General features: G+C 40.8%; 1 protein-coding gene across 3 annotated transcripts in view; it reads right to left on the reverse strand.

The window, feature by feature from the left end:
• Window positions 1-13,988, reverse strand: part of CA10 (carbonic anhydrase 10) — a 313,290-nt gene that overhangs the window by 133,851 nt on the left and 165,451 nt on the right. The window lies entirely within an intron of this gene.

Below are 13,988 nucleotides of genomic sequence, written 5' to 3' on the forward strand. Positions count from 1 at the left end.
TAGATAAGAAAAGTAGTATTTCAACGGCAGTGCATTGGAAGAGGAAGGGTTTCCAGTATTAAAGAAGGATCTGAATGAAGGTTTGGTTTAGTGAATATTTGTCAAAAGCTGGGGTATGCTAATTCACCCGAATAAAGGCACCGTGAGCCACCAGAACTGTCCTCACTGCTCTGAGCCTGTCTACATTAGGAAAATTATTGAAGATTTGCACTTGTGTAGCTAATGATACAAACTGCTAATGCAAGTTGCCAGAGTAAAGTGAATCCATGTAATCATCACTTTACATCAGCAGAGTGCACTTACATTAGGGGTTTAATGGGTAACTATATTCATGTAGTTGTACTGGGACAAATTCCTCTAACAAACAGGCACTCTATTTCAAATAACCATCTCCTGAATTTCAGACACATGAAATTGATTGTGAATCTGGAAGATGATCAGCAAGTAAAACAGACTCAGCTCTTTAATTTATGAAGCATCAAGCAGAACTAGCCCATAATTTCTTCTCAAGTATTTAATTTATATTCACCCTCCACTGACAGCACAACTATTGATTTCTTTACTCATACTAAAAAAGGGCTAGTAACAGCTGAGGGCATGATCTGCAGAAACAGCTTGTATCAAGTTCCAGTGAAAACACTTAATTTGAGTGTAGCACAGCAAAAATTCATGCTATTGAAAACCTCTGATACAACATTAAAGGGGTAGTTGAACACTATTCATGGCTTCCTACAAGATATTTAGGTACCACTAAATGCCAAACTCTGACCTGGTTGCTCATTTGAGAAGTCCACTGAAATCAATGTGACTACTTGCGTGAATAAGACAAATAGGATTTGGATCTAACAGCATATGTTCATTCACTTTCTGCAAATGAAAAAACATGGTAGAACTGATCAATCATATTTATATTAATTGAGAGCCCAACGCTGCAAAGCTTTACTCTCACAAACAGTTCCATGGAAGTAAATTAAAAACAAAACAAAACAGATACAAATATTGAGTAACAGCAGAAACTCCACTAGCATGGAGAAACCTCTTTCATACTAATCACTGACCTGATTAGCAAAAGCCCCAGCATCTCCTAGTCACCTAAATAAGCAGCCAGCTTTTCAGAAGCAGTCAGAACCCAGCAGCTTGCACTGTTCTCTGCTAGCTCCTCCATTTTCCAAACATTGTGGGAGAAAATCTGGATTGCACTACATTTAAAAAGTAAAAAAATAGAAAGCAGGTGAAATTCCAATTCACATCAATGGGAGTTACCGCCTGCTTATGCCAAAGCTGAATTTGGTTCACCACTCCAAAATATTCATAAAAAACTCACACACCATCTTTTCAGAGAAAATCAATGACATACTAAACAAGAGAATAATACAAAATTCATGAAAAGATTACCATCAACACAGAATGAGTCTTTGAAAATTAGCCAATTAATCTAACTTTGTTTTATTTGGTTCATGTCAGGGGACGCAATTTACATAAAACAAATCTAAAATGAACAATGGACACATACAAGTAAAATAAAAAGCAGAATAAAAAATTACTTGTTTTAAGCCATACCATATACTGCTAACCACTTCAAAGTCATATACAGAAAAAGTGAAAGATCAATCACCAAAAAATTCATATTAAAAGAACTGATTTTTCTTCTGCTTTTCCATGAAAATCTGACTTTTATTCCTTTGAAAGTGCTTTAATGAGCTCCATAAACTATTTGCTTGGCAGAAAGCTATATTAAAATGAACTGTGGACTACACAAAAAAAGCAGTTGGTTTGCAAAGACTGAACAGACCTGCTACTCCTCAAAAAGTTCCTGCTATAATTATAACAGGGGCTGCTGGCACCACTGTGCTGAGTTTCCATTATAAACTCCATGCTGAGAGACAGCATGGTCTAGTGGATTGTGCTCTGGGCTGTGCATCAGGAACCCCAGGGGTATAACTCTAACTCTGCCAATGATTCACTATGGGGCCTTGGGCAACTCATTTACCTTCCTCTTCAGCATTCTATACTGTAAAATAGTGATAATATTGTATTTACCTACGACCAGGTGTTTTGAGAGTATTTGTCCTGAAAACAAAGTATTGTGCTAAGAGTTATGATATTATTTTCTTGGATAAAGGTGTTTTCCCATTGCATCTACTAGCCATTATTACCCTGTCCCATTCATTTTTGTAGTTTGAGTTTTATCTTCCCTACAGTTTCGTGTCACTTAGATAAACAACAAAAAGTTACTGTATAACTTCCAGGTAAGGAAAGAATTTTCAACCAGTCATGGGTACTGACCACGCAACACCTCTCGATTTCATAACACATTATGCTAATAGTACAACCTCCACTCAAATATTTTCATTATAGAACATTCCTCCTAGTCATTTTCATTACACATGGGACACATACGTCCTTGCAAGTTAAAGTCTTATTGGCAAAAGTTAATCTTCAAGAGGTAACTTGTTACCTTCAAGGCAAAGAGCAGCCAACCATTTCCACAGGACGGGATCGGCGGTTTAAGCAGACAAACCGGAGGCAGAGCTCTCACTGCACCAGCCAGGCAAGAGATGGCATTATTGGGAAGTGCTGTTCAGCAAACGCAGGGAGATGAAGGGCTACTCCCCACCCCTTTTAGCTGAGCTCCCACCTGCTCCACTTTAAAGTGAAATGTGCATGATACAATGTCTCAGCGAAGAAGAAAATGCAAATTATTAGAGTGGGAGGAAAATTTTTCAAAAACTGAAAATTTTGCCCCAAAATATGGTGTTTGGTAAAATTAAAAAAAAAAATTGTGGGAATTTTTCAAAGAAATTTTTCAAAAATTGTATAGGAAACTTTGAAATAAAGTGTTTTGTTTCTATTAGAAATATTAGGTTTATATATTTCTGAAAAGAAATTTTTCAGAATTTTTCTTTCCGCAAAATGTTTTGGATCAATTTCAAGTTTTCATTGAATTTCAGGATGAAAATAAAAAGTAAAAACATCTGAATTTTCCATGAGATGGAAATTCAATTTCCACACAACTGCATCTTTGTATCAGCAATATATTTTAATCCCTTTCATTCTAAATTGTTCCTCCCTTAACAATGTTACTAGAGCACCTAACTCATCATGACACTAATAAATATTATTAGTCAGATCTAAAACCATGGAGACTATTTTACTTGTGTTGTCGTTCCAAATATTTTAAGATACGAAAAAGCAACACGAATATGCAAGATGCACTGCAAAAGGACTGACTCTCAGTTAAGATTTTTTATTTTTCTTCCTAAGCAGAAGCTTTCTTTCCTAAGTGGAGCTTCTATCGGGAAAACATTCATATAAATCAAGAGATGAAAATGAGATAACACAACAAGAGACTAGAAGAACAATTAGAGTTATGCACTCCTCAAGCTGGTAAAGTTACAAAATACTATGCAATCAATAGAGAAACTAGAGCCAATATTTATATTTCTTACACTTATGCACCAGCTGAAACTGACTATCTGAAATATATCTAGAGAGTAATGACTCTGAAGAGGCATCCTCCGAAACAGAGAAGCTTTGGAGCTCCCAGCAATATACGTTTATTACATATTACTGAAACAATAGCCCCAAACTATTTGCTGGCTTGTTTGTTACTCCTTAAGAATAATTAAGACAAACTACTGGAAGAACTGCACAAATTACAGCTAACAACAGAGCAGTGAAAACAGCCTGAACAAAGGGGTGCATTGAATAAAAATAAAAACAAAGAGATCCTAGGCACCCCCGGTTAGTTTCACCTTTGACCAGCCAACATATACTAAAATTAGGGCTTCTGGCTTAGCAGATTTATTAATTTAATTTTTCAGTTTTTTTATTTTTAAGCAATTTTTGAGTTTTATGTAGATGTCCAAACATTGGGGGTTTTCCAGGCTCTCTCTTTGTATACACTGTGCGCTTTCATGTAGTACTGTTTCATAGAGCACAATGTTAATGTGCATTAGGGATCTTTTAGTGTACCCCAGAAATGTCTACGTAGACCAACTAATGCCCTGCACTTCAGTGCACTTTAGAAATCACAGCCTCGTAGTCTGCATTACAGATCTGTGTAGACAAGCCCCTTACATACCAGTAACCATTTCTGGAGTTCTTCTGGTGTTTATTGGAACAGCACCTACTTGTTTTTTTATTATTTTAATTTATTTATTTATTTTGTATGGCGGGTGTTTTATCAGTGTTTATTGGGTAAAACTGAAAACCAGCCGCTCTAATTACAAAACAACTTGCCCTGTTCTCCACTAGACGGTTAAAATGTGTTAGCTAATGAGTTTAAAAACACAACAAAATACCTTTTATCCTGATGGGGGGGAAACCCTGAATGGACACACTTTTCCTCCCACATACCATAAAAGCATAAAATGGCCATCTGGTCCGGGGTGCAGTGCAATGCTGAGGTTCAAGGTTATCTTAATTGCCTTTTTTGCCTTCCACTTGCTCTCAAGAAATAATCAAAGTAATTATCCCATTTCCTGGCAAAGCCATTAATTTTAGTGATGAATCCCAGTACAATGATCATTGCCAACAATTTGTTTCATTGTTTGATGTGCTGTAAGAAGGCGGCACTATATTTCCTTTGTTCTCTGTTATGCATTTGGATAAAAATTAGGCTAAAGTAATTTGAAAATTACAACACTGTAGGATATGTAGTGACATCAAATTGATTAAAAATGCAGTTTCAGTAAACAAGGTGGCCGCCCTCTGGAATGATTAGTAAAGGCTCCCAGAGAAGAAGGGCATGGAAATAAAAACAGTAGCATGGGCTTTAAGCAATTGAGTTTCCAAATGCTAGCTGGTCATTGGTAATCTAGTCTATGGCACATCTGGTGTTATTCTCCAATATCACAAATTGGTGCCATTGTGGGTGCTTGGGTAAAGAAATCATATTCAGAGATCAGCAGAAGAAGATATAATGCAAGGTGTTCAACTAATTCCTAATGAAGTCCAAATATTCCCATTACTAACAGCATGCAATGACAAGTCCAAAAACAGCTTGATGACCTGAAATTTCTAAATTAATCAGCTTTTTATAAAGCTGGAATTGTTTCCCTTAAACAATTTAGCCATGCGATTAAAAGGAAACAGGTATAAGATGCAAAAGTCAAGAAAAGATATTCTACTTTGAGTTTTTTTGTTTTATCTGCAAAGCCAGCCATCTCATCTGTTGTACCCGCTCTCTTTTAGTAAACATTAATCTGCACAGATGGTGAAACACAGTAATCTCTGCTACCAGCTGCAGAATGGAATTTTTAATGAAATGGGAATTTGAAGGTTTCTACAGAAAGCACTAGAATCTCTCATATTATTTCCCGTGATGCTCAAATTACTTTGACTGTTTTTTGACATATACTGTACTGTAAACCTAACAGCAGCATAGTTTCCATCATAACCCAGGTATGACCATTTCAGCAAAGACCTTTGTTGTTGTAAGAAAAAGAAATTGAAAGCACCCATGTAAAACAGCAAATAAGTCATGAACCATTAATACATCCAGCACAAAAGGTTAATAAATTGCAATCTATTATTTAAGATCTTTATATTACCCTCTAATGAGGTTTAAAATAATTTCAGTCTATTTGTAAACACAAAATGAAATGAAATGTTAAAAGTAAATGGAAGTATGAAAAGGGAATTCAGAAAGTTGTCAGAAAGTTATAATTGGGTTCAGAGTCTTGTGATTTAAAACAACTGAGTGGAGAAACCATTTAAATATTTAAATTAAAGAAAAATATATCTCCATTTAGAGAAAGAGAAATAGTAGCAGTCTGGGGATACGATATCCACTCTATAGCTAAGGTTCCAATTCAGGGAAGTTTTCCTACCAGTACCTGTTGACTTGAAGTTAAACATGTGCATAAATTCTGTCCTGAACATGGATGGACTTAAACACACACTAAGTACTTACATGAATCAGGGACTAAGATTTTATCTGAATTTCCATTATAAGACCAATTTTTGCCCTCACAGAAGAATCCACAAAGAAAAGGATATTGGCCTCAAAACTGATAAGTGAGCTCTGGTACTGAGGAAGAACTTTTCTCCCAAATTTGAAATCAACTTGGACTAGGGATTCTGAATTATGGACACCCTAAAATTAGAGCTATTCACCAGAATTCAAAAAGGCTAACTTTTTTTTGCTACTTTCTTAAAAAAAGAGATAAAATTTAATTTGTTCTTTTCTCCTGGTTGAAATCTCGTGCCCAGAATCAAAGATTAGTTAATTAAAGTCAAAATTCTAATTTGAAGTTATCAGGAATTTAAATAGTAATGTAAATACGGAACATCAGCTCCAACGGGTTTAAGATTAAGTGTCAAATGACTGACTCAACTTCCATTAACAGACTAAGTTTCTTGCCCCTTTCCTTGTGTAGGCAGAACTCAACTCGTAATCTGATTAGTAGTGAGGCTTGCCAACAGAAGCAGTTTTCCCACCAAAACTAAAGTTAATCCAAGTCGGTTGTAAATTGAGACATTTCAAAATAATAGTAGCCACCACAGTTTTTCTAATGTTTACTTTTTGTCAGATCCTAGCTTGAGAATGGAAAGAAAGAATCAGGTGAGACATACTTTGAAGTGAATAGAAACTTGACGCAGGTATGGACTACGGGAGTTAGTCCTCAGAATGAAAGAGCATGGAATAGTGGTTCTGATGTGCAGGTCAGCAGAACTGTCCCATTGAGCAAGTGTCACTTCAGAGTTTGTTGTACCATCAGCTATTAGAAATAGCTTAGAAGGCACAGCGGTTGGCCATTCAGTTGGAAGAAGCACCTAGGATGCAGTTTGTAAGAGGGAGAGAGATTGCAGCAGCCAGACTAACTCTGACATGCAAAAAGCTTTCTGGAAGCAATTCTTCCAACTAGAGGAGAGGTCTAAAACCCTGGAAAGCAGCAAAAACTCAGGGACTGCTCAAGGGCCAAACCCTGTAGATTTTCTCATCTAAGCACTTCCACTCTCCATTCATACGTTAAAGGGTTTGCAGGACTGGGGCCAAAAATGACAAAAAAACCCAATGAAGCCACGGTTGACAGCATACACAGTACCCAAAAAGTGGCCAGATGGGCAGGTCTACACTTAAAAGGCACTTTAATGAAGACGCTCTAAGCCAATGAGAGAGAGCTTCTCCCCTCATGCTGGGCCACAAGGAGGTGCTCTAGTGAGGAGTCTATGCCTTCAGAAAGTGGCTGTAAGTAGGGCTGCAAGTTGGTCATGGTGGGTACCATGATTCTTCTGTTTGTCTGTGACTTGCCTCTCTCACTGATTGGTATAAACTCACCCCATCGCAGCTGCTCCCGCCTTGTAAACCTGCTTCCCCACTCAAGGTATCGCCACCTGGAGCACGGGGTGGCAATGCCACTCAGGTTTGACCCAACTGCCCCTCCACTGTGACCAGGGATGGGGAGGGCAGACAGGCCAAATTTGAGTATTATGGCAACCTGGTGCACGGGGTTGCAGCATTACTCAGGTTTGGCCAGTCTTTCATGACAACAGGTCACAATGCCTGAAGCTGGAACCCGGATGCTCCGAGAAGTCGAACTCACCGCGTCGACCCAGAAGGTAAGTGTAAACCTACCCTTAGATAGAGACCAAGGGTAGTCCAATAGTTACAGAACTATCCTGGGAGGTGAGACACCTGGGTTGAATTCCTGCTCCACCACAGACACCCTAGGCAAATGAATTAGTCTCTCTGTGCCTCAGTTCTCCATCTGTAAAGTGGGGTTCGTTGCACTACCCTACCTGACTCATATTTAGCTTGTGATCCAGTATGATCCCCCAGATCCCTTTCAGCAGTACTGTTTCCTAAGCAGTCATTTCCCATTTTGTATGTGTGCAACTGATTGTTCCTTCCTAAGTGGAGTATGCATTCTGCAATTCAGATAACAAGTCTAGGTGAAGCCCTTAATGGACCTAGTTCTGCCTCGGCAAGAGCTCTTCTTACATCTAGTGTACGAAGGCTGTTTTCTTCTCTCGAAGAGTGATGCTTGGGATAAAATACAAGAAGGTGACTCTCTTGGCTGATGTGGAATTCTGAGGAAACCTTAGGAAGGAAGAGAGGGTGTGGACGTAGTGTCATCTTGGCACAGTGGAACACTGCGTATGGCAGGTGAGCCATCAATGCTCCAATCTCTGCTCCCCTCCTTTCCTGGCCCAGGTAATGGCTATGAGGTTTTAAGAGACAGATGGAGGAACAGTTCACCATAGGTTCAAACGGTGGTTTCCTCAGCACACTGAGGACTGAGCTAGAGTCCCACAATGGAACTGGTTCTTTAGTGGGAGGGAAGAGGCCTTTGAGAAACCTTGTCAGAACTGGGTGGGTAAAGACGGAAAACCCCTCAATGCGGGAATGAAAAGCAGTGATAGCAGCTAGGCGAACTTTGAACTCAGGGATCATCTGTGATTTTTAAAACTGAATAGGTAATTGGGTGTGTGTGTTATGTGAGGCTTGAGAGGAAGCACAGATCAGTGACTGCACTAAGTCTGGAAGCAGATACATTTTTCTCATTGCAGGTTTCTTGCTATAAAGCAGCCCTGTCTGTATTTCTAGGGCACAATCTAGTTCTATACCAGAGAGCCACCTAGTAGCCACGCCTTGAGGCGATGCACTGAGAGGTTTGAGTGGGTGATGGATCTGGACTCCTGCGTGAGACGATTCGCTGTCAGGAGAAGGAAGAGAGATGGTCACAGAGACATGTAAACCAGCTCTGGGAACCACACTTGTCTCCGCCATAATGTGCCATGAGGATGGCTATTGATTTTCCTTGTCTCATTTGTTCAGAACCTTGAGCAGTAGGGGAGTTGCGAGATAAGCATATAGTACTGTGTGAGGCCAAGGAATGGTTAGGGCATCTCCTACTGAGGTGCAACTGTGCCCTCCCCTTGAGCAGAATCATCTGCATTTCACATTGGATGGAGTTTTATCTGTCGATGGCCCCAGGTAAAACATATCTCCTGGCACACCTTGTTTTTCTGTGCCCACTCATGGTTGATGCTGAGATATCTGCTGAGGGATTCTGCGACTGTGTTCTGTAACCTTGGTAGATAAACTGCTGAGATCTATATGTGGTGTGATATGCAGCATTTCCACAGTTTTATGGATTCAGCATATAAGATATCTTGCTCCTCCTTGTCGGCTGATACCATACATTGCTGCTCTATTGTCCAGGTTTATTCTGATTGAATGGTCCCTGACGTGTGAAAGAAAATGCTGGGAAGCACAATGAACCATTCTGAGCTCTAGTACATTGATATGGAAGATAACCTCCTGAGGGGTCCACTTGCACTGAGCTGTGAAGTTTTGAAACGGTGTGCCTATCAGGGAGACATCTGTGGTGATGATCCTTAAGGGAATGGGCTGTAAGAACAGACCTCCTACGCAGACCTTCTGCAGAGCCTTCCACCAATTTACAGAATTGAGAACCCTTCAGGGTGCAGACAGCCACTTGGATAGGCTGTGTTTGTTGGAACTGTAGATGGTTCTGAAGATATCAGGAGTGTAGTATAGCTAAAGGTGTCACAAATGTACAGGGTGCCCTATGGCCCAGAAGTTGTAGGCAAGCCCTTGTTGTGGTCCATGGGCTCTATTATATTGTTGAGATAAAGCTGAACTTAGAGTTGAATCCATCCCTGGGCAAGTATGCTCTGGCAGTAGAAGAGTCCAGAATGGCCCCGATGAAGTCTGTTCATTGAGGGGGTGTGAGAGCAGACTTTTCCACACTGAGGCAGAGGCCTAGTAAGTGGTCTTGCTGGCTGCTGTATGAGCTTTGAGAAATGACCAAGCATTCAGGTGCCAATCGTCCAAGTAGGGAAAAACAATTATTCCCAGGTGAGAAAGATGGGCTGTGGCAGCTGATAGGACTTTTGTAAACAGCCTTGGAGCAGCTGAAAGGCAGGACAGGATACTGGTCTCTGCCCACCACAAAACATAGGAAACATCTGTGCAAAGGATACATGCCTATACGGAAATAAGTGTTCTAGAGGTCGAGAGAGACAAACCCATCTCCTGGATCAGAAAGGGAACTATAGCTGCTAGGGTTACCACTCAGAATCACTGAATGCGGACAAAGGTGTTTAGTGTCCTGAGGTCCAGAATTGGTCTCCACCCCCTAGTTTTTCGTTCAGACCAGGAAATACCTGGTATAGAATCCTTTCCCAGTGAAATCGGATGGGATAAGTTTGATTGTCCCCACTGTTAGAAGGGATTGTACCTTCTGCCTCAAGAGACTCTTATGAGTGTGTGTGTGTGTGGGGGGGGGGGGGGGAGGTGAGCAAAGGGGAACTGGATGGAGTAACCTGTAGATATCACTTTCAGGATCTATCTGTCTGAAGTAATGAACTCCCAAGAAAGTAGAAAACGGTAAAGACAGTCCCCATGCGGGTGGAGGGGGGTATATGTGCAGCTTAAAATCCAGAGCATGAGAGAGATTGTGACCCTCGACCAGAGGGTTGAAATGGTTGTTTTGAGGATGTTGCCAACTGAGAGATTGCAGGAGAGGACAGTCCTTTTTTCTTGGTGGTGTCAATCATTCTAGTGGGCTGCAAGGGTAGCGGATGAGACAACCGAGCCATCTGCAGTCTACTATATTTCTTCTTTGCCTTAGTGTATGGGTGCCAAGAGACTTCAGCGTCACCCAGGAGTTCTTAGGAGAGTGAAGGGATCCATCCATGGCATCACTGAATAACCCGGGTCCCTCAAAGGGAAGATCTTTGACAATATTTTGTAACTCCTGAGGCAGACTAGAGGACCACAGCCAAGCAGCTTGGTGCATGGCTACTGCCAGAGCCATGGAGTGAGCAGATGTGTCAGCAGCATCTAGTGAGGCCTGGGAGATTGTCTAGCCTTCTGTTATAAGAGCTTGAAATTGCTCCCTCTGATCCTGTGGCAGGTGTTCAATAAATTCGAGAATCTGGAATAGTCTGTAAAATCATATTTAGCCATTAGGGCTTGGTAATTGGCTACTGTGAATTGCAGTGTGGCCAAAGAGTAGCTATTTCATCCCATAAGATCCAGTGTGTTTACTTCTTTATTGGATGGCGTAGAACAGAACTGGCGTTGTCTGTTCCGTTTGCTGACTGCCTCTACGACCAGTGAGTTGGATGCAGGATGGGAAAAGAAACATTCCGATCATTTGGGTAGGAGGTGGTATTTTATATCTGCCTATGGGGTTTGCCACATAAAACATGCAGGAGCCAGCAGAGCATCACTTATGGGCAAAGTGGTTTTGCCAAGAGGAGATGTATGGAAAATGTCCAACAAGGAGTATCCTGTATCTCCTCCAACAGAATATATAGGGTCTTAGCTGTATGTTTCATAAGGTCGTTAAAGGCCTTGGAATCATCAGCATAGGATAACATGATGTACAGAGGAGCAAGAGCTACCTGCACAGATATATTTCCAGTCAGTACCAACTCAACATCCTTACCAACCTCAGGTACCAATGCAAGTACAGGACCCCTTCTGGACCTCATTACCGACTCAACCACCAGTATCAACACCATCTGCCTCTCCAATTGGCACAGAATATGACACTTCATCCGATTTAGAAGCATCTGTACAAGGTTCATTACATGTATATAGAACCGAACCCTGGGGCTCTTCCTCAGTCTATATGAATTTAACCTGAATATGGATAGAAGGATTTGACCCAGACCATATCAACACTGTAAAAAAAGATGGGAGCACTAAGCTTTCATCTGCGGGGGGTTGGGACTCGCAGACAATAACACACGTGCTTGGTTAATCTGATCAAAATCAAAAGGCCGGAAGTTCACAACAACCATCTAAAGGTAAGCTAAACAGTTTTGAAACAAATCAAGTAAATGATTAGTGGGGTGTGCACGTGTGCCCTCCGTGGCAAGGGGTCCATTGAAGTGATGGGTCAAATCAAATCAATCAGTTAAAATGCTGTAAAATATGGATGCAGAGGGAACAGATGAATGCTCGATGTGAATAATAAAATAGACTATAAACTATATGAAATAAATCAATCTTCCTTTCATGCATCAATTTCAAACCACTGTGCATTTCATATTAACTGTGGTGAGTACAGCGCAGGTGAAACTACAAGGGAAGAAAATGAAGAATGAAGAAAATATTTACATGAAGAAAATATTTACTGTAATAAAAGAATGCTACATAATTTAGTGGAGGCTAAAACTGCCATCAATGATAAATTACTTCACAAAAGACTAGAACTAATGAAAAATTTTCTTTCAAAACATTTTTGATGGAAAATAGGCTTGTTTTCCCAAAAGAAATATTTTTGTAGGAAATGAAGGTTACTTACCTATAACTGGAGGTTCTTTGAGATGTGTGGTCCCTACCTGTATACCACACCTGGGTAGTCATGTGCTTCATGCAATTGAGACTGAAGACTTCTAGCAAGTAGTGTCTACTGGTCTGCACCTGTGCAGTTGCTCCCCTCCGAAGGTATATGGTGCAGCACGGACCGACATCTCTCCAGTTTCTATCTTACTGCAAATCAGAAAGATCTGAAGCAGAAGGGAAGGAAGGTAGGTAGTGGAATAGAGATAAGGACCAAACATCTTGAAGAACCTCCAGTTACTTACAAGTAAGTAATGTTTATTTCTTCTTTGACTTCTGGTCACTTTATATTTTTCACATGTGGGTGAATGGCAAGCAGGATTCAAAGTGGGGGAGGAGGGGAAGGCAAGGCTGCAATAGGTATAGATGTCTGTAACACTGCTGTTCCGACAACATCTGCATCTGCAGAAGAGCCCTGGACCAAGGCATAATGCTTCATGAAGGTATGAGTAGAGTTCCAGTTAGCTTCTTTACAAATACTCTGTAGCATCTCTAAGATGCACTGAGATTGCCTATGCTCTAGTGGAAGGGGCCTGCACTTTGTCCAAGGGAGAAATACACACCAGCTGATAACAGAGGAGGATACAGTTGGAAATCCACTTAGAGAGTCTCTGAGCAGATGATGATTGTTCCCTACCATAGTAACAAACAAGTCTTTTCCTAACAGATTTTGTTCTTTGCAAATAGAAAGCTAATATTCATCTGATGTCAAGAGAGCTAAGTCTCTTCTCCTTTGGAAGCATGAGGTTTTTGAAAGAATACCAGTAAGCGAATAGGCTGATTTAAGTGAAACTTGGAAATCATCTTCGGGATAAATTTCAGGTGAAGCTCAGGGAAATCTTCTCCTTATGAAACATGGTGTATGGTGGCTCACCCTTCTGGCTGTTATGATGGCGACTAGGAAAGTGACCTTCATGGATAGATGAGACACAGAATATGTGGTCAGAGGTTCAAAGGGAGTCTGGTAAGTACTGAGAGCATAAGATGGAAGTCCCATTGTGGTGTTGGTTTCACCACCAGTGGAAAGATCCTAATGAGACCTTTCAGGTACCTGACTGTTGTTGGATGAGTAAAAACAGAATAACCTTCAACAGAGGAGGGAAAGCACTGATTGCTGCTAGGTAGACCCTCAGAAAGCTAATGGAAAGCCCCAACATCTTGAGGATGAGGATATGTTAGACAAATGTCTCCATTCGGCTAGATTACATTTTCTGATGAAGTCTTTGAACAGACTCTGAGTAGGAACATTCTAGGTCTGATGCCCATCCAAACACCATGCCATGAGGTCAAGAGTATCCAGGTTGGGATGTTTGATCTTGATAGTCACCTGAGTTAACAGATCCAGGAAGGAGCAGATGATAATATGAGGATGGGCTGACATTTGTAAGAAGTCCAGAAACCAGAACTGTTTGGGCCAGTTGGATGCAATGAGAATAATCGAGCTTTCTTGCGATAAATCTTTTGCAGGACCTGGGGTAACAGTGAGATGGGAAGAAAGGCATATCTCAGGTGGTCTGTCCAGGAGAACAGAAGGGTGTTGCCTCTGGTGTCCCCACCCAATGCTGCTCTGAGCAGTATAGGTTGAACAACTTCTTTGTCTGAGAAACAAACAGGTCCCAGGATGGCATTCCCCACTGGATGAAGATTTAATCTAGGA

The sequence above is a fragment of the Mauremys reevesii genome, linkage group 15 (assembly GCF_016161935.1).
Source record: "Mauremys reevesii isolate NIE-2019 linkage group 15, ASM1616193v1, whole genome shotgun sequence".
NCBI lineage: Eukaryota > Metazoa > Chordata > Testudines > Geoemydidae > Mauremys > Mauremys reevesii.